This window comes from Phacochoerus africanus, chromosome 7, assembly GCF_016906955.1.
Source record: "Phacochoerus africanus isolate WHEZ1 chromosome 7, ROS_Pafr_v1, whole genome shotgun sequence".
Lineage (NCBI taxonomy): Eukaryota > Metazoa > Chordata > Mammalia > Artiodactyla > Suidae > Phacochoerus > Phacochoerus africanus.
This window is the reverse complement of record NC_062550.1, coordinates 63,494,727-63,521,650: the sequence shown is the minus strand read 5'-3', so window position 1 is coordinate 63,521,650 and position 26,924 is coordinate 63,494,727. Positions and strand designations below refer to the sequence as shown.

The following is a 26,924-nucleotide window of genomic DNA, read 5'->3' as shown; positions in this document are numbered from 1 at the left end:
GGAAGTTCCCGGACTAGGGGTCAAATCAGAGCTGCAGTTGCTGGCCTACACCACAGCCACAGCAACACTGGATCTAAGCTGCATCTGCAACCTATGCTGCAGCTTGTGGCAATGCCAGATCCTTAACCCACTGAGCAAGGCCAGAAATCAAACCTCATGGATACTAGTTGGGTTCTTAACCCACTGAGCCATGACGGGAACACCAAATTTCTGACATAATTTTGACTGTTGCCAAGTTCTCTTCCACAATGCTTTTACCTCACCAGCCTTTCCATAAACACAGGCAAACAAAACAGGCATGGCCCCCACATCGGCGGCATATGGAGGTTCCCAGGCTAGGGGTCGAATTGGAGCTGTAGATGCTGGCCTACACCACAGCCATACCAGATCTGAGCTGTGTCTGCAAACTACACCACACCTCATGGCAATGCCGAATCCTTAACCTACTCAGCGAGGCCAGGGATCAAACCTGCGTCCTCACAGATACTAGTCACTTTTGTTTCAGCTGAGCCATGAACTCCCATTTGCAAGTATATATTGAGATCAAATGATAAAGAGGTGTGGTGCTAAGTGCTAGAAACCCAGAGATGGGAAGAGATGGTCCCTTTTCTCCAGAAGCTGACTCTGGATGACTACAACAGTGTTAAGTATACTTGTCTCATGGAAATGCAGATTTCAGCAGAGATTTAAGGCTTAATCTAAGAACCAAAGTTCAGTACTGTAGAAGACATCTTCCTCTCAAAGCATTCTTCAAAGAAAGCCCTAAACATCTCATTTAGCGAGGAATTTCACAGATTTTAGATTCCTATCCCTTTTCTTCCTCTTTATATCTTTGACCTAGTAACTTCTTTAAGTTTTACCACAGCATATAAGAATGAGATCAGTCATCTTTTCTTGTCAAAGACCAAAGGAAAACTACATAGACCAAAAGGAGCTAACCCTTAAATCTCAGAAATTTCCAGAAGTTAAAAAAAATAAATCCTCTTTTCCCTTAAAAACCTAAAATAATTTGCAAAGAGAGACCTATTACCTATTCTAAAGTATGAAAATATTATTTTAAAGTAATAAATCTGGGAGTTCCCATCGTGGTGCAGCGGAAACAAACCCAACTAGGAACCAGGAGGTTGTGGGTTTGATCCCTGGCTTTGCTCAGTGGGTTAAGGACCTGACATTGCCATGAGCTGTGGTGTAGGTCACAGATTCGGCTTGGATCTGGTGTTGCTGTGGCTGTGGTGTAGGCCGGCAGCTGTAGCTCTAATTCTGCCCCTAGCCTGGGAACCTCCATATGCCTCGGGTGAGCCCCTGAAAAGCAAAATAAATAAATAAGTAAATAAAGTAATAAATCTGGTCACTTTGATAACACAGTTTATCAAAGTGTTTACAATTTTAGAAGTTTTTAATCTACTTTATTTTGAAAACTAGGTAAGTACAATTAAAAATAATATGGCTAGGAGTTCCCGTCGTGGCTCAGTGGTTAACGAATCCAACTAGGAACCATGAGGTTGCGGGTTCGATCCCTGACCTTGCTCAGTGGGTTAAGGATCTGGCGTTGCCCTGAGCTGTGGTGTAGGTTGCAGACGCAGCTCGGATCCTGCGTTGCTATGGCTCTGGAGTAGGCCAGCGGCTACAGCTCCGATTCGACCCCTAGCCTGGGAACCTCCATATGCCACGGGAGTGGCCCTAGAAAAGGCAAAAAAGACAAAATAATAATAATAATAATAATAATATGGCTAGAAATGCTGGTGGGAGGATAAATTAGAAGTTTGAGATTAATATAGACATATTACTATATATACAATAATCAATAAAAACCTACTATATAACACAAGGAACTCTACTCCATATTCTATAATAACCTATGTGATAAAAGAATCTGAAAAAGAATGGATATATGTACATGTGTAACTGAATCACTTTGTTGTACACCTAAAACTAACATAACATTGCAAATCAACCATACACCAATATGAAATAAAAATAAATTTAAAAAGAATAATATAAAATACAAAAAAAAAAAGAAAGAGAAAGAGAAATGCTGGAAAGAGTGTGGAGGAAAGGGAACCCTCCTACACTGTTGGTAGGAAGTAAGTTGGTGCAACCACTAAGGAAAATAGTAGGGAGGTTCTGCAAAAAAACTAAAAATACAGTTGTCATATGATCCACAATTCTACTCCTAGGCATACATCCAGACAAAACTATAATTCAAAAAGATACATGCACCCCTATGTTCATAGCAGCACATCCACAATAGTCAAGACATGGAAGCAACCTAAATGTGCATCAGTAGATGAATGGATAAAGAACATATAGTACATATACGCAATGAAATACTACTCAGCCATGAAAAAGAATGAAATAATGCCATTTGCAGCAACATGGATGGACCTAGAGATTATCATACTAAGTGAGATAAGTCATAAAGAGAAAGACAAACACCTTATGATATTACTTATATGTGGGCTCTAAAATACAACACAAATGAACTTATCTACAAAACAGAAACAAACTCATAGACATAAGGAATAGATGTGGTTGCCAAGAGGGAGGTGATGGGGGAGGGATGGATTGGGAATAGCAGATAGACCCTATTATATACAGAACAGATAAACAACAAGGTCCTAGAGTATAGCACAGAGAATTATATTCAATTCCTGTAATAAACCATAATGGAAAAGAATATATATATATATAATTGAGCCACTTTGATATGCAGCAGAAATTAACATTGTACAACATTGTAAATCAACTATATTTCAATTTTCAAAAAAAGATAATATGGTTAGGCTGGTCTTGTTACTAGGTCCTGAGGATGGAAGAATGTTTCTAGGTTTCATCTTAAAAAAAGATCAACCATGATGTAATTCTGGATTTCTTTCTTTTCTTTTAGGTATCATTTGGTCACCATAGCAACACAGTGTTGTACTACCAGATATCTATACAGCACAAGGGGAAGAGAAGAACAGGCAATTACTTACTGGGTTATCTGAGAGTACAAAATGTGACTACTGGGATAATTCAAGATTAAATATAGATTTCACTGGGGATCTGTTTTAGCCAGGCAAGCTGATTCAATGTGCTGGTAGCTCAGCTGAACCCAATTTGTAGCCAAATCGACTGTTGACATCATTTGAAATAATAAGAGCAAGGAAGCATCACAGTTCAGTGATTAAGATCGTCGTGGACTCTGGGGTCAAGCTTCTTGGGTCCAGATTGTGTTTCTACTATTTGCTAGCTGTGTGACCTTGGAAAAGCTCCCAAACTTCTCCATACCTTAGTTTCTTATCTCCAAAATGTGAGTACTAATAATAACTCCCTCAGAAGGTTATTATAAGGATTAAGTGATTCTTTGTGCTTAGAATGATGCCTTGCACATTAGCAAGCACCTTATAAGTATTTGTGAATAAAGACAAAATAAAATGTAAATTTGCTAGTCCCTCTCTTTTTACTGAATAGAAATGGTCAAAGACACCAAGATTTGAGTGCATGGTAAATTTTTTTAGCCTATAACTTTGGGAGATTCCTTTGAGAACTTCCTCGGAGCCTTCTTGGTAGCTATTCTATAGGATGTGGAATTCAGTGGCAATCTAATGTCCCTAAATGGGAGCTAGAAACAATCACAGGCATTCCTGGTATCAGGAACATCAGAAGGAAGATGATCACACAGCACAAAGAAACAGCATGCCTGCCCACTCAGACTCCCTAAGCCACTGCCAATAACCTCTGGGAATATGGGCTCAGAATAAGCAGCCAAAAAGGAGGAAACAGGATTTTACTGTAGTGACAATGAAATCTGGTTGGTTTCAGTAATATTAATTTTTTTCTTTCCAGGATTCAAAGGAAAAAAACCCTTTTCATCAATGAGTGCTTTGTTTTATTAATTATCACTACGCACCATTTCCACCTCATTTTCTTCAACAGGCAGTTGCTGTAGTAAATTATTCATTTTCCAGAACTACCAAGTCATCTTTCTGGACCTGTGACAAATCTAAAGCCCCTAACCAGCATCTAGGCCAGGATAAAAATCACATTACCTGGAAAATAAAAGGTATTATGTCCTCTGAGCCAAATTTTAGCCAGAACATCACAGGATCTCTAACACATACCTTCATCTGGACTTGATTTCAGAGAGGGTCTCCCTGGGTCTTCTTGGTCAGGAACAGCCCTTGCAGAGGAGTTTGGAGAATGCCATAAACCACCAGGAAAGCTTGGGAACACATTCATATCTGTCCTCTGCTTTCTCCTTGGCTCAGAGCCTGCTTGCTGGTAGGAAGACAAGATGACGCTGAGCAGGGTTGACTGTTAAACCATCTTCCCGCCCCCAGCCCCACTCTCCTGGTGCCCCTCCCTCCTCCTCTTCAAGGCTCTGGAATGTGTCACGTGGGAAATGGATCATGTGGCTAAAGGGGAAAATGTGGCCAGCTTTTCTCTCCCTTCCCCCACTTTTCCTTTCAGGAGCACAACAGCAGAAATCCATGACCTGATTGGCTCCGATCAAAGATCTCCATATGAAAAGGGAAAGATTCAACCATCCAAACCTGCAGCCTTCTCCACTTTCTTTTTTTGTTTTATTTTTTATCTGAACATTTTATCCTGGGCATTCAGAAGTGCCTGGAAGGGAAGGGAAGGATGCTTTCGCCCCAAGCCCTCTCCTTCTTACTGTCAGAACCCTAACGTGGCAAGGTGTTCCCTAACCTCCCTCCGGAGCCTGCTTGGCACATCTGAGACAACAAGCGTTCAGCACCACGGACAGCATTACACCCACTTCAGGGCTCATGAAAGCCATTTATCTATTTCACTCTCAGGTAAATAAAAATATTTTTAAAAACATTTCCCTGAGGTCTTGCATCTAAATATACATCAGGCTATATATCCAAGACTCTAACTTCCTCTACTATCAACTTACTGTAACCTTACAAAAACAAGTATAATTTTTACATATCATGAAACCTATAAAGACCAGTCATCCCATTCCTACCTTCCTGTTCCCATCCTGCCACCCATCCCCACCCTTTAAACTGCACCATGTTTTTGGGAGGAGGGGAAATTCTCATAACACAGTTTACTACATGTCCACATATCTACACTCACAGGCACAACCACAGACAACATACAGGATTTCTTGGGTAAGCAGTCCAGATGTCTTTAGCCCCAGCCCCAGGCCTCAGGCAGGGCAGAGTAAGAGGCAGGGAGGGAGCCCAGTAGGAGCTGTTTAGTGCAGGGTCTATCCTGCTTCCCTGACGTCCTGGTTGCCATGGTGCTAGGGGATGATTTCTTTCAGAACTAGTCACCATGGGACCCTGCTGACTAACAAGAGGGAACAGGACTGAATTGCTGAGGAGGACTTTCAATTAGCATTTTCAGAGCCAAATTTATTTAATGGGCCCTTTCCTTACTAAATTATTGCTGACCCTAAATCTTGAAAGGATTCTAGGAATTAGTATAGACACTGTGATGGTAACTCCCTCCATCCTCCACTGAATCTTTCCTTAAAAATCTAGGTGCAACTGAATGAAAATGCCAGCTTCACAAAATGACTGTGGCAAGCCATCACAGAGAGGTGGGAAGAACACAGGAAAACTTACTTCTCCTCAGGTTGAGGCTTCTTTCTCAAAAAAAATTTTTTTTTGGCCACAGGCAGGGATTGAACTTGTGCCAAAGCAGCAACCAGGCCACAGAAGTGACAAGGCCAGATCCTTAACCTGCTGTGCCACAGGGAACTCCCAGGTTGAGGCTTCTGACTTTTATGAGGACATTCATCTAAGTCCTAACAGCCTTAATTGAGAGATACTTTAGAACCACACCTGAACTAGGAACAATTTGTGAATGTTTTATATTTTTATAGGAGAAAAGATATTTTAATGTGATTCACTAAATTATTTTAAATAAAAATAAATTTGATGAATAAGGTCAATTGCTTGGATAGCATTTGGACTACCCCAAATCAGGAATTTAAGCTAGCTATACATTTGTCTCAATAGGCACGCATATAACTGATTGTTTCTAACCAGAATCCTAGCAAGGTAATTCTGAATATTTACTTTTGGGTGTAGAAATGCTGACTTTCAATGTGCAGGAATGCAGATTTTATAAGAAGAGAGGTGGCAGAGTTGCTGCCATGGCACGGTGAGTTAAGAATCTAACTGCAACAGCTGGGCTTCTATCCCCAGGCCATCGTGAATCCAGCCCAGCTTGGATCCAGCATGGTGAGTTAAAGGATCCAGTTGTTGCAGCTGCAGCGTAGGTCACAGCTGCAGCTGGGATTCAATCCCTGGCTGGGGAATCACATGCTGTGGATGCAGCCATTTAAAAAATTTTTAAGGAGTTCCTGTTGTGGCACAGTGGTTAACGAATCCGACTAGGAACCATGAGGTTGCAGGTTCGGTCCCTGCCCTTGCTCAGTGGGTTAACGATCCGGCGTTGCCGTAAGCTGTGGTGTAGGTTGCAGCTGCGGCTCGGATCCAGTGTTGCTGTGGCTCTGACATAGGCTGGCAGCTGCAGCTCCAATTAGACCCCTAGCCTGGGAACCTCCATATGCCGTGGGAGCGGCCCAAGAAATAGCAAAAAGACAAAAAAAAATTAAAAAAATTAAAAAAATAAAAAATAAAAAAAATTTAAAAAGGCAGCTGAAGTTGCCATCGTGGCTCAGGGGGTAATGAACCTGACTAGGATCCATGAGGATGAAGGTTCGATCTCTAGCCTCGCTCAGTGGGTTAAGGATCCGGCCAACACATGAGCTGTGGTGTAGGTCAAAGACAAGGCTCAGATGTTGCTTTACTGTTTGCTGTGGTGTAGGCCAGCAGTTGTAATTCCAATTCAACCCCTAGCCTGAGAACCTCCATATGCCGTGTGTGCGGCCCTAAAAATGGCAAAAAAAAAAAAAAAGAAAAAGAGGAGCTGCAGTATAATTTCAAGAAACTAAATCTCCTTCCTGGCTCAACATTCACAGCTTAAGAATTTCTTATTTTAGGAAGAGAATCAGATTAATTCTAGTTTTTCGATATAAGACTCAGAGAAATTCAACAGTTAATTCTAATATTTGTCACATTCATAAAATTCATTTATTAAAAAACTGGACATGTGTCTGAAGAAATTCTTAGAGCCAGACAGATGGTCATTTAGGTATCATCTTTCATCTCTTAGTGAATAATAATAACAACAGTAACGACAACAACAAAACCAGCTAATATTTATCATATGCCAGGAATTTATTTAGTACATGTCATTTAATCCTCCCATCAAACCATGAGGGAGGAACTATTATTAACATTCATTTCTGTTTTACAGATGAGGAAACTTAGAGAGGCTAAGTAGTATGCCCCAAACCACACTGCTAATTAGTGAAGGAGCTGGGATTCAGAACTATTTAAACTGACTCCAGAGCAGGAACACTATACTATACTATTCTGCATCATGAATAATGGGCTTTGCTAAAATAACTTGTCAATTGCTTTTTTTTTTAAGGGCTGCACCCATAGCATATGAAAGTTTCTGGGCTAGGGGTCAAATCTAAGCTGTAGCTGCTGGCCTGCACCACAGCAACAGCAGCGCCATATCAGCGCCATACCCAAGCCATGCCTGTGACCTCCACAGCTCACAGCAACACTAGATCCTTTAACCCAGAGTGGGGCCAGGGACCAAACCCACAACCTCATGCATACTAGTCAGATTCTTAACCCACTGAGCCACAACAGGAACTCTATAACTTGTCAACTTAATATGATTGATGTGATTCACTACTATAAGCCTTTAAATATTGCTTTAGGAGTTCCTGTTGTGACTCAGCAGGAACCTGACACAGTGTCCATGAGGATGCAGGTTTGATCCCAGGGTCTCAGTCAGTGGGTTAAGGATCCAGCATTGCGATGAGCTGCGGTATAGGTTGCAGATGATGCTCAGATCCAGTGCTGCTATGGCAGTGGCACGGGCCTGCAGCTGTAGCTCCGATTTGACCCCTAGCTTGGGAACTTCCATATGCCATAGGTATGGCTGTAAAAAGAAAAATATATATATTCTTTTAAATTGTTTGACCGAAAACAAAAAAGAGACCAAGTTATTCATTTTTTTTTTAGGATGACTCCATGTGTAACATCATAGCTGAATGATAAAATAAGCAAATTTTATAAGGAATCACAGTCTGAAATATTATTAACGATAACTACAAAACATGTTATGTTAATTATGCTAATATGCTAATTCTCTCTTTTTTTTTTTTTTTTTTTGCTTTTTAGGGCTGCACCTGTGGCACATGGAAATTCCCAGGCTAGGGGTCAAATCACAGCTGCAGCTGCCAGCCACAGCCACATGGGATCCAAGCCTCATCTGTGACCTACACCATAGCTCATGGCAACACCAGATCCTTAACCCACTGAGCAAGGCCAGGGATCAAACCCACATCCTCATGGATACTAGTCGGATTTGTAACCTGCTGAGCCACAACGGAAACTCTCTGTAATATACTAATTCTGTTGGAAATATTAAATCTGTAATCACCAAACTTATTCCTAGCCATTTGGAAGAAAATAAAGTTGTCTTCCAACCAAACCCATAAAACCCCACAATACTTGTGTAGCTGGGTAACATTCTGAAAATGGTTTATGTGATTTTTTTTCTCCTCTGCCAGGGGAATTAATTTGTCTTGGAGATATGAGTGTGGCATGATTTAGAAGTTACAAAAGTAATGAAAAGAAAGAAGGAATTAATATTCAGCTTCTAAAATTCAAAAATAGTTTATAGCAAGACAATAAGCTTGACATGAAATAATGGCATTTACAGCAACATGGATAGACCTAAAAATTATCACAGCAAGTGAAGTAGGTCAGAGAAAGGCAAATATCACGAGATCACTAACATGTAGAATCAATAAAGATGATACAATAGAACTTACAAAACAGAAGTAGACTCAAAAATTCCTAAACCAAATTTATGTTTACCAAAGAGGAAACATGATGGGAGGGGGAGATAAAATGAGGGGGTTGCGAGGGATATATACACTCAACTGCACATAAAATAGACAGGTTACAAGGACCGACCATACAGCACAGGGAAATTTACTCAGTACTGTGTAATAACCTACATGGGAAAAGAAGCTGAAAAGGAATGGATATATGTATATGTATAACTGATTTATTTTGCTGTACACCTGAAATTAACACAACTTTGTAAGTCAACTATATTCCAATAAATTAAAAAAAAAAACTAGGCTTGAAATCCATGCTACTTTTTTTGCTTTGAAAGTCATTCTTGAAATTCCTTTATTTTTGCCTTTACTTATCATCAACCAAATATGGAAGATTTTGCTCAGATTGTTAGCTAGCATAGAGCAGGTCTTCAGACTGGGACAGGCGAAAACTTGCCAAGGGGTCCCAGAGCATGCAGACAGTTCTATGGAAACTAATTTCTAGATCCTCAACTTCCACAAACCGATCTTCCTGAGAACCAGTGCAGTCAAAATGCCATGCTGGTTCTTTGTTCCCATCTAGTAGTTTTTCTTCCCTTTTACCATAGATTGGTGAACCTCTCACCCACCTCTAACCTAAAATCCTACAATGATGAATTGCGAAGATTTTAAAAGCTCCTGGGAAGTTCCCTTTGTGGTGCAGCGGAAAGGAATCTGACTAGGAACAATGAGCTTGGGGGTTCGATCCCTGGCCTCGCTCAGTGCGTTAAGGATCCAGCTTTGCCGTGAGCTGTGGTATAGATCGCACATGCATCTCAGATCTGATGTTGCTGTGGCTGTGGTACAGGCCGGTAGCTGTAGCTCCGATTCAACCCCTAGCCTGGAACCTCCATATGTCATAAGTGCAGCCCTAAAAAGCAAAATAAAAATTAAAAAAATAATAAAAACCACAGAAATAAACAACTGTAAAACACTGGGAACCACAGAAACAAACAACTGTAAACACTGGAGATACTACTGAGATATTAGTGAATAGCTCTAATAAAGGAGTAACACATTCTTTAAAAAAACAGGAGCTTTCTAATCGTTTTAACCAAAACTGAAAGCAAACCACTAACCAACTGACCACTGAGAGATTCATTCAAATAGTTCTTAGAAGAAAGATAATTTTACAAAAGAATGCCAGCAGAATTAAATGCAGACTATAACTTTTAGAACACTATTTTTGCAGGCCCCAGTAAAATAAGTGATTCAGGTAAGGACTATATCAGGTATTCAAACTATTAGATGAAAAGTTGGGGACGTGTTGTTTGTAGATTATTTATAAACTGTGAAAGGAAATGTGGCCTTTTTTAATGGTGGGAATGGGAGAGGGTGTCACCATCTTAACCAAATGACCAAATTTAACATCCTAACAGTGGGACAACCTGAAATTAGTGCCTAATATAAAGCAATGGAACCTATCCAACATTACTAATGAAGTATTCTTTCTAAAAACATTAACCTAAATCCAGTCAAACCTCTACACATAGTGCCTAGTTAAAAAAAAAAAAAAAAAAGTAGGGGTTGGAGAAACAAGTTAAGGACATCATGAAAAAATAATCAACCAAACTGAGAAAATATTCTCTGAGAGAACTAGTCTGCTCACCAGAAAGTTGGTATCATGAATTAAGAAGGATGAGCTGTTACAGATTAAAAAGATTAAGGAAATCAATCGCAAAGCATGTAATTTGATGAGATGCTGACTGGTGAGGGGAGAGAGTTGGTATAAAATAGCTCTAAAATATTCTTCAGACAACTGAGGAAACAGTACTGTGAACTGGATATTAAACAATATCATGGAATTATTATTCCTATTAGGTGTGAGAAAGGAATTGTGGTTAAATAGGTCCTAAGAATAAGAATCATCTTATTCTTGGAGTTCTCTTGTGGTGCAGTGGGTTGAGGATCCAGCATTGTCACTGCAGCAGCTCAGGTTGTGCTGTGGTTCAGGTTAGATCCCTGGCCCAGGAACTTTCACATGCCAGGGCACGGCCAAAAAAAAAAGGAATCATCTTATTCTTAGGAGATGCCCAAGTATTAAGGATAAAAAGTTTAGACAAATGCGAGTTACCCTCAAATCATTTAACAGCAAAAAATATGCAGGCACGTGATTAGAAAGGGAAAGTAAATATGGCAAAATGTTAACTGGTGAATCTCAGTGAAGAGTGTGTGGGTGTTTACTTTCAACTTTGTCGTCTAAATGAAAATGCAGAGGTAATAAATTCTGCTGTATGGTGGACGAGGACATACCACATGGAGGTAAGAGTCTCGTTTCTGCCTCCCAGTCTCAGGTTCAGAGAGAAAAGAAATATAAAGGAGAATAAAGCCGTCAGTCACTGGGCCTGACCTTTTTCTAGACCAAAGGCGGATGTTAGTGTATTCATTTTCTCTTGTGGTTCTTTCAAATTACCACAAACCTAGTGGCTTAAAACAACACAAACGTATTATCTTATAGTACTGGAGGTTAGAGCTCCACCATGTGTCTTACTGGGCTAAGATCATGGTGACAGCAGAGCTATGTTCCTTTCTGGAGGCCACAGAGAGAGAATGTGTGTCCTTGCCACCCAACATTCCTTGGCTTGTAGCCCTCTTACTCCATCTTAAAAACCAACAACTTTGTATCTCTCTAACCATTATTCCATAGACTTCACATCTCCTTTTGACCCTGACCTCAGACTGCAAAGGCATTAGGTTGGACCCAGATAATCCAGGACAATCTCTCTCAAGGTCCTTAACTTACTTCTAAAGTCCCTTTTGCCTTGTAAGGTAATATAATCACAGGTTCCAGTTGTTAGGGTGAATATCTTTAGTGGCCCTTTCTCTGCATAGCACAGTAAGTTTCCTCCATGTTGAGAAGCACTCAGAGCAAGAGATCTCTGCCTTTGCTCCCCTTTGGGGACCACTGCCTAAGCCCTTCACACCTCACTCCCTGCACTTTGCATGGTTGTTTCGGTCTATAGCAAGTTTCCTACCATGTACTCAGGCATGTAGAACAGTCAACTTTCTCAAGCATTTCCTACTCCCTGGGCACATGGACACTGAAACTAACAGCCAGAGGTCCTGCCATGATCAGGTCAGGTGACACCATAGCAGGGACCAAGGGGAAGCAGAGGCCGATACTCCCTGGGAAATTCGCCTGAAGGCAAAAATGGGCCATGAATTCACCAGCTGCAGGCTTCAGCATCACATGCCAGCAGGTTCCCCAGTGATTACGCCAACAGGGGCATCGTGCTGGAAACCTGCCAGTGCATACTCTAAGTCCAGAATGAAGTCAGGGATACTCTGTCTCTCGCCAGTTCCACAAAGATGTATACATTACTCCTCAGCCCCATACAAATGGATGTTATCTTCAGATGACAGGACCTCCTTGGGAGGCATCATGAAAGATGAAACATTTTCATCCAAAGGAGAGTTATAAGGAACCATTTAAGTAATGAAATTGAACTATATTTGAAACTGAATTGGACACTTTTTTTCCTATAATTTAACAGTTGTGGTTTTAAAAATATGTCCACCAGGAGTTCCCGTTGTGGCACAGCAGAAACAAATCCAACTAGGAACCATGAGGTTGCGGGTTTGATCCCTGGCCTCGCTCAGTGGGTTAAGGACCTGGTGTGGCTCTGAGCTGTGGTATAGGTCGCATACATGGCTCGGATCCTGCATTGCTGTGGCTGTGGTATAGGCCAGCAGCTATAGCTCTGATTGGACCCCCTAGCCTGGGAACCTCCATATGCCGCAGGTGTGGCCCTGAAAAGCAAAAAAATAAAATAATCAAATATGTCCACCAATTCTTTGCTATGTCCCCCTTCAAACATGACACCTACTACTACTTCCCTTGAATGTGGGTCAGGCTGTGTGTGTGTGTGTATGTGTGTGTGTATCTTTTTAGGGCTGGCATATGGAAGTTCCCAGGATAGGGTTCAAATTGGAGCTGCAGCTGCTGGCCCACACCACAGCCACAGCAACCCGGATTCCAGCTGCATGTGTGACCTACACCACAGCTCACAGCAAGGCCAGATCCCATGTGGGTCAGACTTACTACCTGTTTCCAATGAGGAGAACGTGGCAGAAGTGTTTCTCTGTAACTTGCGAGGCTAGATCATAGTAAGGACAATTTCTACCTGGGTCTCTCCCTCTTGGATCATTGGATTACTCATTCTGGGGGAAGCCTGCCACAATGTTACAAGGACAGGAAAGCTGTCTTGTGAAGAGGTTCACATATGGAAAACGCAGGCCTCTCATCAACCAGCACCAACTAGCAACCAGGGAGGCAAGCTGCCTTGGCAGCAGATCCTCCAGCCCTAGACATGGGACTATAGTCCAGACAATGCTGACTGAAACTTAGTGAGTCCCAGGCCAGGAATGCCCAGCTAAACTGCTCTCAAAGTCCTGACCCACAGAAATGAGAACTGTTTATTATTGAGTTCCTAAGTTTGGGGGAATTTTGCTACACAGTAATAGACAGCTTATATTATACATGGGTGAAAATTCCAGAAATCAGTAAGAGACCTACATTTTCTAGGCATACTCAAACTGTAGTGAGTTAGAATGTGTCCCTGCTGTGTATGTGTGTGTTCCTATTCTGGAAAGTATGTGGTTTCTTATTAGGCCAAGAACATGAGGAAGGGGAGAGCACAACTAGCCACACTGTAGTGTTGTCTAAGGGGAAAAAAGAAGCCACTAAGGAGGAGGTGGATTTATTACAGACTCAGAAGAAACTGCAGGGAACTCAAAAACAGGAAGTGGCAGTTAGACCCAAGATGGGACTGAAGTTAAGGGAGAGAAAGCTGTCAGGGCCAAGTATCCACTGAATCCGGCTCTTTCTCTCTGAGGCTCCAGGACCTACTGTTTCCTAGTCACCCTCCCTCAATTAGCTGCATTCATCTGCTTCTCTTTTGAGAGCAGCTCCCTCTGATTATTGGCCCCCAAACAGTGGCATTGGCTCTGAAACTCACATGACACCTTACAAGTTCAATGCTCTTACCTAAATGACCAAGTCTCAATTAAAAATAGAACCACCATATGATCCAGCAATCCCACCTCTGGGTATAGAGCTAAAGGAAATGAAATCATTGTCTTGAAGAGATATCTATACTCCCATGTTCACCAAAGCACCATTCATAGTAGCCAAGAGATGGTGTCTGTTGTTGATGGATGAGAAGATAAAGAAAACGTGATATACAAATACACCACACACAACCACTCAATGGAGTATTATTCTGCCTTTAAAAAGAAGGAAATCCTGCCATTTGTGACAACATGGATGAACACGGGGGATATTAAGTAAAATGAGCCAGACAGAGAAAGACAAATACTTCATGATCTATCTCACTTATATGTGGAATGTAAAATAGTTGAATTCAAAGTATCAGTGAGTAGAATGGTGGTTACCAGAGCTGGAGGATTGGGGAAAACAGAGAGATACTGGCCAAAGGATACAAACTTTTAATTATGGGATAAATAGTTCTGGAGACCTAATGTACATACACTGGTGACTATAGTTAATAATGATGCATACTTCACTCTGCTGAGAGATTTCAACCATTCTCACCACACACACAAAAATGGTAACTAAGTGACATGAGGTGTTAATTGTCTTGGTTGTGGTCATCATTTCACAATGTATACATTTATCAAACATCACACTGTACACCTTAAATATATACAATTTTTATTAGTCAATCATACTTCAATAAGGGGGGAGAGAAAACATATGACCCAGTCTCTCAAAGTTCTGATCTAAATTCTTAGGAGGCAGAGTCTGACTCAGCTTAATCGGGTATAGAGTGGATTCAAACAGCTGTAGGCAATGAGATGGAGAAGATACCTGTATTACCCTATCAATACTCTCTAACAAGCGTAGCAAATTTTATAAAGAGAAAGGACAAGGATAGGGAGGAACTTTCTGACAAAATGCTGGCATCAGAGTGTGTGTGTCTATGTTTTTAAAATTGCATGAACTCTCCACTGGTTAGCCTGCCAACAGCCACAATACCTTTGGCCTCCACTTCACCTGCATTTGAATCACCCTCCTGAATACGCACATCTGACACTGCGTATAGTTCTGCCACATGCACAACACGCAGTGCCACCCTCCACAGCTTAGCTCTGACCTGGCTTCCTCTGCCCTGTCCTCCTAGGGGGCACATATTCCCCTCTCAAACTCTGCTGGCTATCATCTTCTCTGAGGTTCTAGGTCCCTTGAACCCCTCACTCCTCTAAAGTAAGTTATACCTTTCTTCCTATAGCACTGCTTTAATCTTCACATATATTGTGTCTATTATTGCACAAATTATACTGCATTGTGTTCATTGATTCTTATAGGGAAGAATGTCATTTAATTCATCTTTAGACCTCTAGAATCTAAAAAGGATTAGGTTCTCAACAACAGTGTTCCGGCATGTTAAACAAGCATGATTTTACATAAAGCAACTTGATTTTTATTTCCCACTGTCCCTGTGAAAACCCTCTGCAGGGGCTGGTTCCCCTCCCAACCCTGAATGAAACTTGAACAGTCCCATTTCTCTTTCTTTCTGGTCACTTTTAGGTAAGAAAAGTTAGTAATTAGGAGTTCCCGTCGTGGTGCAGTGGTTAACGAATCCGACTAGGAACCATGAGGTTGCGGGTTCAACCCTTGCCCTTGCTCAGTAGGTTAACGATCTGGCGTTGCCGTGAGCTGTGGTGTAGGTCGCAGACGCAGCTTGGATCCCGCGTTGCTGTGGCTCTGGCGTAGGCCTGGCAGCTACAGCTCCAATTAGACCCCTAGCCTAGGAAACTCCATATGCCGCAGGAGCGGCCCAAGAAATGGCAAAAAGCCAAAAAAAAAAGAAAAGAAAAAGAAAAGTTAGTAATTAAAATATCCAGTCCAGGATCATAGTTGAAATTTGCCCCTTGACTTAAAGGTTTTCTCCTACCCCCAATTTGCTGTAGAGAGGGAAGCACTGGGGCTGAGGGAAGAGTGGGGCAACTTCCCTCTTTCCCTGACTCGTTTGTCTAACTCTACTCAAATATCCTCTTCAAAATCCCTTTTCCAGTCTTCATCTTGACTTTTTTATGCCCTTGATACGGGTGAGAGTTTAAGAGTCATCTATTCTGGAGTTCCCGTCGTGGCGCAGTGGTTAACGAATCCGACTAGGAACCATGAGGTTGCGGGTTCGGTTCCCGCCCTTGCTCAGTAGGTTAACGATCCGGCGTTGCCATGAGCTGTGGTGTAGGTTGCAGACACGGCTCGGATCCCGCGTTGCTGTGGCTCTGGCGTAGGCCGGTGGCTACAGCTCCGATTCAACCCCTAGCCTGGGAACCTCCATATGCCGCGGGAGCGGCCCAAGAAATAGCAACAACAACAACAACAACAAAAAAGACAAAAGACAAAAAAAAAAAAGAGTCATCTATTCACTTCACCTTCTTACGTTTTGCAAAAGCCCAACAGAGCAGTCTGACTCGGGTATTTCCGGTCACAGGATCTCAGGAAGGACTCCTGTTTGACACACTTCGATAAAAGTTTAACTGTCACCACTTGGGATTTTCCTGTTTCTAACTTTCAACATGCTTCCACTCTCACCCCAAGTCTCCGATCCTTCTCCCCCATCCCACTCCTCACTTGTGCATAATCTACTATCCACCTATTTCATAACCTCCAATTACCAGCCCCTGCATAGTCTCTGGATGCCATCTCCTTACCTAGGCAAACAGTTTCAGCCACTTCAGCAAAGCTCTTGGTAGGGACTAGACAAACTAATGTGATTCTCAAGAAAAGAGACCCAAGGAAAGACAAGCTACCCCATGTGGCAGAAGATAGTCCTGACCATTACTGCTACCTTTGGGTCTTGGCATAAGTGACTGAAGTAGTATGGTGGTTTCAACTTCTGAATTGCTTATATCCCTAGAAACAGAGTTGTCCCTACAAGGGAGGACTTGTCTCTCAGAAGCTCAAATTCCTGATCCATACATGCCATCCCTTCTATTCCAAGTGACTCTCCACTCACTGAAAGGCTACAACAACAGGCTCGATTCTCAACCTTTCCCATCTGTTAGCACCGACAGGACCACCTGTGTAGTCAGAGCAGCCACATCAACCCTGTGAAGCTCTGGGAAGAGGTTTCCTCTCCTATATGCACCTTCCCCCTGGACGACACTCACATACATAAGCATCAAGGATGCCTCGATGACTCTCCCCAACCAATGGAGCAGACCCAGTTGTAAAGGGTACTCCCACCCCACTACTGCCACCCACTAGGCTCACAGCCCCAGATTCAGGACCTGGTAAAACAACAAACGCCTCATCATCTGTGTCACCAACCTAGGAGGCTCAGTCTTCTATCTCTACAGTAAATAGTGAGGCCTATATTAATGACCTCACCATGGACCTTTCCCCAATCAGGATGCTTACCACCTTCCTATCATAGTGGCCTTTCTCCTGAATAGAGCTTACTATGCCCTATTCATCTGCCCACCTATGGCCCTATTCCTCTAGAAAATTTTCAAATATGTAGCTATCCAGATAGATGGTCTTAAACCATAGGCCTAATTTTTTTTCTCCTTCTTCTTAAAGCAGTGGTCCTCAACATTAGCAGCAAAATTAAGAGCTTTAAAAAAATACTGATGTCTGGGTTCCGCTCCCAGAGATTTTGACCGAATTGGTCTAGTGTGAAGCCTGGGCATTATGGCCTTTTAAAGCTCCCCAGCTGATTCTAATTTCAGGCAAGGTAAAGAATCTGTCCTACGGCTCTCTAAACATAGATGGGTCTATGCCGAAAAGACCATCCACATTTTAGTGGGGAGATGGCATGCCTAAATGTGGTGGTAAGAAGTTCCCACTGTGGCTCAGCAGCAACAAGCCCAACTAATATCCATGAAGTTGTGGGTTCAATCTCTGGCATCGCTCAGTGGGTTAAGGATACAGCATTGCCACGAGCTGGTGTGTAGGTCACAGACACGGCTCGGATCCTGTGTTGCCATGGCATAGGCCAGCAGCTACAGCTCTGATGCAACCCCTAGGCTGGGAACTTCCATATGCTACGGGTGTGGCCCTAAAAAGCAAAAAAAAAAAAGGGGGGGGGAGGCTCAAGGAAGAAACTCTTGTTATCAAGTTCTGTGCTAGTAACTCATGTAGTCTTTTCAACAGTATCTCATTTCATCTTTACAGTCATCCTTTGAGGTAGGCATGATTATCCTTATTTTACAAACAGGGAAACCAAGGCTCAGAGAGGTCACACGGAGTAACTGGTATGGCCAAGGGTCAAACCTCAGGTCTGATTTTTCAATTTTACACCCTTTCTGTGACCATACTGAGAAGTCATGTCCCTTCCACCTGCATGATCCCACTCTCAAAAACTGAGACACTCAGGCTTCAAGGCAGAAATCCTATACCATTGCATCCATGTATTTTTCCTGGCACATTTCCCCATGAAATCCACACATATAGCCCAGTTACTAGGCTATACTTTTGACAGCCAAAATGAAGTGCTCCAGGGAGAACTTCTTGACAGGGGACTACCATGTCTGGACTTTTATTAAAGTACTTCCATTCTATTTTATTTATTTATTTATTTACTGGTCTTTTTGCCATTTCCTTGGGCCGCTCCCGTGGCATATGGAGGTTCCCAGGATAGGGGTTGAATTGGAGCTGTAGCCGCCGGCCTATGCCAGAGCCACAGCAACGCGGGACCTGAGCCGCGTCTGCAACCTACACCACAGCTCATGGCAACGCAGATCCTTAACCCACTGAGCAAGACCAGGGATTGAACCCACAAACCTCATGGTTCCAAATCGGATTTGTTAACCACTAAGCCATGACGGGAACTCCCATTCTCTTATTGATACCTGGATCCTTCTCCATCACAGCTAACTTAAATCCTGTGCTTCCTATATTGAGTTTTCCTTATGAATAAAGCTATGTTGCTTACCTACAAACCATGCCTTTGCTGGTCTACTAAAGCGACGTAGTCTATCTTTTTTCTGCCTGTACTCCAGACAGTACACAAAGAATCAAAATATACTGGCTAAGCTGCATAAAATCACTGCTAATGTCAAGATGGACTCTCCTAACTAGTGAACTAGAGGCTAGAAGTATGTACTTTAGTAATGCATCAGTGGCTTGGTTCCACCATTTCACTCTATGAAATCCACATTGTGTTCTGCCTGAGAAAAGGTGGAAGGGACCAGGAGGCTCATGGGAAGAGAACAGTTCAGGTGTAGGTGGTACCTTTCAGATGCCGCATGCCCAAATCCACTGCTTGTGCAGATGTCCCACACATCCTGAGAGAGAAAGAGGTCAGATTAGTCAGTTCTCTCAAGACACTGCCCAAATTCCTGACTCCTGTTCCCTTAACTGTTCTTCCTCATCCAAACCTCAGCCTTGCTCAGGACTCTGGCTTTTAGTATCCTCCTTGTTCCACTCACTTCGGGATTCCCCCAACTTCTACCTTTCACACGATGAACTAAATGGGCGCCCTTTCGTGCCTGTTTACAAACATGCACAGGTTCTCACTATTTGAAGGGAAACTTTCTCTACTGCCAACAGTCCTGTTTTCCTAGTTTCCCCTCTCCACTGTGCTGTATAGTTACTGCCTTCATTCACCTCTCCAATTTTCCCATCTTCTCCTTCCCACTGCATTACCTTAATTCACATCCTTTCTCAGTCTCCAGTAAAAATAAAACTTTTTTTTTTCTTGGCCCTTCAGATTTATTCCTTTGTGTCGCTCCCAGGGTTATCTTTCCCATAAAGCTCTTTCATTTCTGCTTTAGAGCCTTAATAGCTCTGCCACGTCCTCTCCTTTACTACACGATTCGCTGAAACGTCCTCACAGAGTTCACGGCCGAGGTACAGTAATGGAAAGGAGGAACGACCATACAGGCATGTGGAGTTGTGACTGCAAGATTTCGAAGAATGTGGTGGCGTGTGCTTGAATCCATCGGGTCAACGAGAATTATCGGCTCCTCCAAGCCTTCTCCAGGGTCAAACGCGGTTGACAAACGCCGCACTAGAGTTTCAAAATGTTTTCGCGCTAAAATTGATAAGTCAAGCGCATGCGCACACATACACTTGGGTGTTCCGCCGTGCGCGCGGGCAGATCTCGCGATGATTGGGGGAACGCCGCGCGCAGAAATGTTTTTCTGAATATCATAAGGCTTTCCCCCACCCCCACCCCAGGTTCCCCCAGCCCCGATGGATTGGTGCTGTAGTCAAAGAAAATCAGGACTCCGCGGCGAGAACAAACGGGTCTAGTAGAAGTAAACGACACGCCAGCGACAGTTCCCTGTGGCCGGAATTCTACGAAGGGCTTCTCTGCGAGGCCCCGAAGGCCGCACAAGCTCTTCAAACACAAAGGCCAGCACTATATAAAAATACAAAAAGCCAACTAGTTTATCACCTTAGGACGCGGTGTGGCTTTTTTTTTTTTTTTTTCCCTCCACTTCACTGTATGAAAAATCCCAGGGGCTGCCTGCGAACCAGTTTACCTTTCTGCTGCCACAGCGCCTGCGCGGGGCTTTGTTTACTACTTGGGGCAGCCGAGGGTCCCGCCTCCAGAGTCCGGCGTTTACCGACCTCATGTGTAGTTCGTCGTGAAAATCGTGTTTTCTGCCAGGAGCACGGATTGGAGATGGATAACAGGGCGTTTAAGTGTAAGCCCAAAACCAGAGAAAATACAAGCGGTAATAAAAACTCCAACACTCTCTATCAGATCTGTCGTGGAAAACGAACGTAATGAAGGTGACAGCCCCGCTAAGAAGTGGTTAGCAGCAACAGTAAACCCAAAAATGTAGGTCGTACCTGTTTAAAATGTGGATTCTGTTATGGAAGCGATGCAAATAACTAGACCTGAGCCCATCTTGCTCAAATTTCGAGCAATATTTGTTGCATGGATAAGAATGAGTCTTGAAGCAGAATCAAAAAGGCAGTCATGCAAATTTTGAGACTAAAAACAGAGATGACTCTAGAAGCAATAGCCAGAAGAAGCACAAACCAACAAGCAAGTTTTTAAAAATGTTTTGACGTTCCCCTAAAAATCAGTGTCAGGTGGCTTAGAAGGCTACGATACTTACAAAATGAGACGCTCCGGTGAAACTTTGTGTTATAGACATGACTGGATCTATTTGAAAAGAAAAGCAGGCAAGCTGGTTTTTTAAAAAAAAATATGTTTATGGAGAATTTTTAATGATACAATTTAATGTGCTCAAAAACAGCCTTAAATAACTGATTCAGCTAAACCTGTTTACCTTAGAATTGGATAATAGCATAGATGTTAACAATTTGGCAATTTTATTGGACTCTATTAGGTTTTAAATGGTGAATTTGAAGACTTTAATTTGTAACAAGATTTCTACAAAAGGAAGGTGAGATTTTTAGGTAGCATGTCATTAAGTAGAGGAAAAGTATGGACGTTTATGCAGATGGGGCCAAATTTTGAAGGCTCTGGACATTTCCAGCATTCACAGCGTCCACCTTCAAAAATTAGACTCTGGATTTTTCTTAATATGTTCGGTATAGTAAAATTTAGTAAATGTAGCCATTTGATTACTTACCTTCTAAGGCATCAGTTTGTGCCCAAGAAGGAACTTTAAAATCCTGCTCCGTTATCTAGAGGTACACTTGTTTGGTTGAGGTAAGTTTTCTAAGCCAGGGTTGGATTGACCTTTTCTTTATAAAGGAAAATAAATGTAGATAAGCTGAATTGATTCTTTGTTCACCTATTAAAGTGATTAAGACTGACTCATAAACACTGTTTACTTTGTCAAGGCAATCAACAACTGTAAAACAAACTGAGTACTTTTTTTGCACGGGAAGAGCTGGCGCTAACGAAAACTGGGAATTGGATGAAGAGTTGATAGAGAACTATGATTCCTTTGAAACTACTAGTTCATTTACATGTGCTGGAAATGTTAGTGTAAGATTAGTAAGTGATCAAATAAAACTTCATCTTTGTTCAATGAAAAAAAAATCCTTTAATGAGTAAAGGAAACTCACTAGTGAATTGGTTTACCCATTCAGTCCATCATATGACTCAGGAAACAGACTTCCAGAATTTCCGCAATCAGTAGCTAAAAAGTTATCCATCCATTTCTTTAGCAACTTTCTGGGCATGCTCTCCTGTAGTCACCCTGACATCATAAAGCACTTTAAAAAAAAAAAAAAAAAAAAAAGAAGAGAAAAGAAAAAAAACCCCTGCCATTTAGGTGTACATATTTATGTGAATATTGGTTCTTAAATTGTTGTGATCCCAAGATAAGAAATTGCTGAACAATGATACTGATATGCATTTCCAGTTACCCAAAATTGGTTGAATCAACACAACATAATCTTTTTCCTTTTTGGCCACCCCACAGCATATGGAGTTCTGGGGCCAGAGATCAGATCCGAGCCACAGTTGCAGCCTAAACCAAAGCTGCGGCAATAGAAGCTGAAGCAATGCCAAATCCTTCACCGACTGTGCCAGGCCAGGCATCGAACCTTCGTCCCAGGGCTCCCAAGAGGCCTGTTGCGCCATCATCCCATTGCACCACTCCAACACAACATAATCTTATTAACTGAGTGATATATCTAAAGTGTGAGTTGGTGTTTGACTTGCACCTCTAGTGCTTAAAAAACAACAGAACCCTCTGCATAAAATAGTATTTAAAAAATCAAACTAAACACCTTAGAGTATGTTCTGGTGGATTTTTTTAAATTATCTTACATGATTAAGACTAAATCCAGTAAATAGAGACCTATGATAAATCTGGATCTGCATAGCGATGACTCATGTTTTAAAGACTGTTTTTTTAGATCTCCCTCCTTCTCCCTTTTCTAAGTGCATTTTTGTCTATTTTAAACTCTTTGTTTCCTTTAATTCTCTTGTCTCTCTGATAATCACTCAAATCAAGGCATCAGTTAGGAAAGTGTAATTTTTTTTTTTTTTTTTTGGCTGTGCCTGTGACATGCAGATGTTCCCTGGCCAGGGATCAAACCCATGCCACAGCAATGACAACACCAGATCCTTAACATTTAGGCCATCAAGGAACTCCTTTGGAAAGTCTAACTTTTAAGTCTAAAACCTCATAACCACATATAAAGTCCCGAGATGCCAGCATGAATCATGATGAGCAAGGTAATTATTAACACTGTCTATCTAATTACACTATTCTACATCCCAGTGACCAGAGCACTCAAGAATGATGATTTAGGAGTTAGCGTCATGGTTCAGCGGTTAACAAACCTGACTAGGATCAATGAGGATTCAGGTTCTATCTCTGGCCTTGCTCAGTGGGTTAAAGATCTGGCGTTGCCATAAGCTGTGGTGTAGGTCCCAGACATGGCTCAGATCTGGCATTGCTATGGCTGAGGTGTAGGCCAGCAGCTATAGCTCCGACTGGACCCCTATCCTGGGAACCTCCATATGCTGCAGGTGCAGCCCTAAAGAGGGGGGTGTGATTTAGGAGTTCCTCCTGTAGCACAGTGGGATGGGATTGGCAGCATCTGTGCAGTGCCAAGACACAGGTTCAATCCCCAGCCCACCACTGTGGGTTAAAGGATCTGGTGTTGCTGCAGCTGCGGCTCAGGTCTGATCCCTGGCCCAAGAACTCCCTATGTTTCAGGGCAGCCAAAAAGAAAAAAAAATTACAAGAAGAGAAAATTTTACAACAACGACAAAAAAACAATTCTGTTCTAGTCTTTTCACTTGGGTATACAGTATACTGACACAAATCTCATATTTTCTGATAAATTGGACTTGGCTAGAAGAGCTCTTTTAGAATGACTTAAAAGCAAAAAAGAATCTGCCATTTAGACAATCAGTATAGTTTCCTTAGATTTTCTAAATTTGGGGTTTCCATTGTGGCGCAGTGGAAACAAATCCAACTAGTAACCGTGAGGTTTCAGGTTCAATCCCTGGCCTCCATCAGTGGGTTGAGGATCTGGCATTGTGGTGAGCTGTGGTGTAGGTCACAGACACGGCTCAGATCCCGAGTTGCTGTGGCTGTGGCATAGGCTGGAAGCTGTAGCTCCGATTCGACCCCTAGCCAGAACCTCCATATGCCATGGGTGCGGCCCTAAAAGGCAAAAAAAAAAAAAAAAAAGGTTTTTTTTCTAAATTTGTTTCCATTCTTGTATGATGTTCCTTTGCTTTCCAACTGTGCTGGGAGTGTCTTAAATATAGAAACCTTATTTTTGTCTCTTTGCTTATGTGCCTCTGTAATTCCAGCACTCATATAATGCCTGACACATTGTAGATAATCAATAGATACATAATATGTGAATGAAGTACAGCTTTGATCAATCATATGTTCCATGTGAGCTTGGTTGGGATCAAATGTCGCTTATTTTGGTTATGGAGAGTATCTGTTGATGGTGGTTGAGTATAAGTTCTTTTGGTTGCAAAGAACAATCTCATTTGTTACCTTTCTCAAGGTAACAAAGGTTACTCAAAGGTAACACTGCTCAGTGTGCAAATGTATGTGCAGGTGTATTCATATGTGTGAACATATGTACATGTGTGTTTTACATTTGTGACAGGAATGTTAGCCATACCGCCAAGTCCTTAGAACATGGAAAAACCAAATTACAGGGCCTTGAGTCACATGTAAACATGAATCAAAAGTTCACTTGGGGAGTTCCCATTGTGGCTTAGCAGGTTAAGGACCTGACGTACTCTCCGTGAGGATCCCTAGCCTCGATCAGTAGGTTGGGGATCCCAAGCTGCCATAAGCTTTGGTGTAGATCAAAGATTCAGCTTGGATCTGCAGTGTTCTGTGGCTGTGGCATAGGCCAGCAGCTGCAGCTCCAATTCAACCCCTAGCCTAGAAACTTCCATGTGCTGCAGGTCCCGCAATAAAAAAGAACGACGACGAAAAAGTTCATTTGGAATGTAGAGAGCTCTAGACGCTTTTACCATGGAAGTCCATGGCCTATCATTTCAACACATAGCGATTATGCATAGTGTCTGTGCTATTTTCCCTATGACCTTCTGGTTCTTACAGTACTTCCCAGTCCTAATTCTTCAATAATAGTGTAAGATTGGATTTACTCATAACCATCTTCCTTTTGGGCAGAGCTATCTGTGCCAGGACCCATCATAAACCATAGCTCTTAGGAGCCCATGCTGTGCAAGGTCTAGGGGTGGGGCACTTGCTCTTGGAAGGGGGTGTAGACTTGTTAGGTTCCATGACTGCCGTATCTAGGACCTAATAGAATTCAATGAAGGCTATATCTTTGAGCTTTGCTGCACCTGTGTTTTTTATTTTTTGCCAATAGTATCTTTTATTGGGTACTATCTACTCTGCATTTATTTTGTTTAGAGAATGGAAATTGACCTCACCGGAGTATACAGGAAAGGTTAAAGACTCTAGATTTGCATCTGAAGTCAGGATGAATATGTCATGGTGGCACTGTATGTGTTTGTGTGTGTTTGGGGGGCTAGGGCTGTATCTTCCTGAAGAGCTAAGTTTAGTGGAAAATAATCAGGTTTAGGTTGTTATTTTTGCTCCTAATTTATATGACCATAAACAAGTCACCTTTTCTCTTTATTTCCACTTCCTTTCTTGTTATGGGTCATAACACTTATCTTGGCTGCACAATTATTACAACACTGTGCTATGATAAAATACATAAATATTAAATTCATGTTATTATGTGGGGAATGTATGAAAATGATCTGAAAATGTTTAATAGGTAGTATCTATGCAGATTCAGAGTTCAGTTGAATTTGGTGGAGATTAAAACTCTCGTGTATGCACTCAGAAAAGTATACCCTAAGTACGGTTGTAGTTTGGAATGTTTACAGGCTTAGGGCTGACAGTTCTAGCCTTGTGCTGCCCTCCTGTGCTGTTTAAACAGCTCAGCAGGTCAGTTACATTCCTGCTTCATGAATGCTCTGCGGGGGAAATCCTATCTTATTACTTACCCTCTTCTGTCCTCGTGTGGCCACAGAGAGCCTAACTATTCTGGATGTTTTTGTTTCCTCAGTAAAGGAAGAGATGGAAAACTACCCTGGAACATTCTAGGTCAGAAAATCTAATCCCAAGTTAAGGAAAAAGGCAACAAATTGCAAACTGCATTAGGCACGGAATCTATAATCAGTGCACTAACACAGGAAGATCTTAAATAGATTATTGAGGTTCAGAGAAGAATTCCATTATGACAGCATCAGGAAAGGCTTTTTGTCAAGAATAAATAGAAATGCAATTCATTGTCCTTTTATTATGCTAAGAATTTACAATAAAGCCTTACACTGTTTATTTGGTGGATAAGACAGTCTATTATTGTGGGAAGAGAAGATGCTGTTGTGCAATGACTTTCTAAGCAGAACATTAACCAGGTGAAATATGAGATGAACAAGCAGAGCTCATTCTGGGCGCATTCTCCTAGCACAGTCTCTGACAGTAATTCCTTTCAAAGAGGTTTAGGGTAATTTGTCAACGTGACAATTCTTAGGAAAGCTAAGAAAAGATACTGAAGGAACCATACGATGTGAAGCCATACAATGAAATAAGTAAAGGTGGTCAATTGGTGGCACCTTCTTCATGTGCTTACTTCTCCATCTGGCAGTGCCCAGACCTCACCCAGGTCTGCTTCCAGACCGGCTCCCCAATGTTAGAAACCAGCCACCCTCTGGTTGGATGAGGTAAATGGGTGTGTGTTTTGTTCATGTGTGTATGCAGTGTGCATGTACATGACTTTCTTTCTTTTTAGTCCATTCCAGTCAAGATTTCATATATGACACCAAAACTACTCTCATCAAGATCACCAATGAGGGTTTCCCACCACGGCACAGTGGGTTAAGAATCTGACTGTAGCAGCTTGGGTTGCTGCTGAGACACAGGTCCCATCCCCAGTCCAGCGCAGTGGGTTAAAGGATCTGGCATTGCTACAGCTGTGGCTCAGGTCACAGCTATGGCTGGGATTCAGTCACTGACTCTGAAACTTCATAGGCCACTTCATATGCCTTAAAAACAAACAAAAATCACCAATGACCTTTATGCCCAAATCCAATGGTCAATTTTCAGTTCTCAT

The 26,924-nt window shown here is 42.1% G+C and overlaps 1 protein-coding gene across 2 annotated transcripts in view; it reads right to left on the bottom strand.

Annotated features, from left to right (window-relative positions):
• Positions 1 to 20,041, bottom strand: part of GPR19 (G protein-coupled receptor 19) — a 39,311-nt gene extending 19,270 nt beyond the window's left edge. For both annotated transcript variants that reach the window (XR_007135871.1, XM_047787514.1), the window contains exons 1-3: positions 19,557 to 20,041; positions 19,143 to 19,195; positions 4,104 to 4,260 (exon numbers count right to left, since the gene is read on the bottom strand). The gene's annotated coding sequence lies outside the window, so the exon portion shown is untranslated. The remainder of the gene's footprint in view (positions 1 to 4,103; positions 4,261 to 19,142; positions 19,196 to 19,556) is intronic.
• Between the last annotated feature and the right edge of the window lie 6,883 nt (positions 20,042 to 26,924).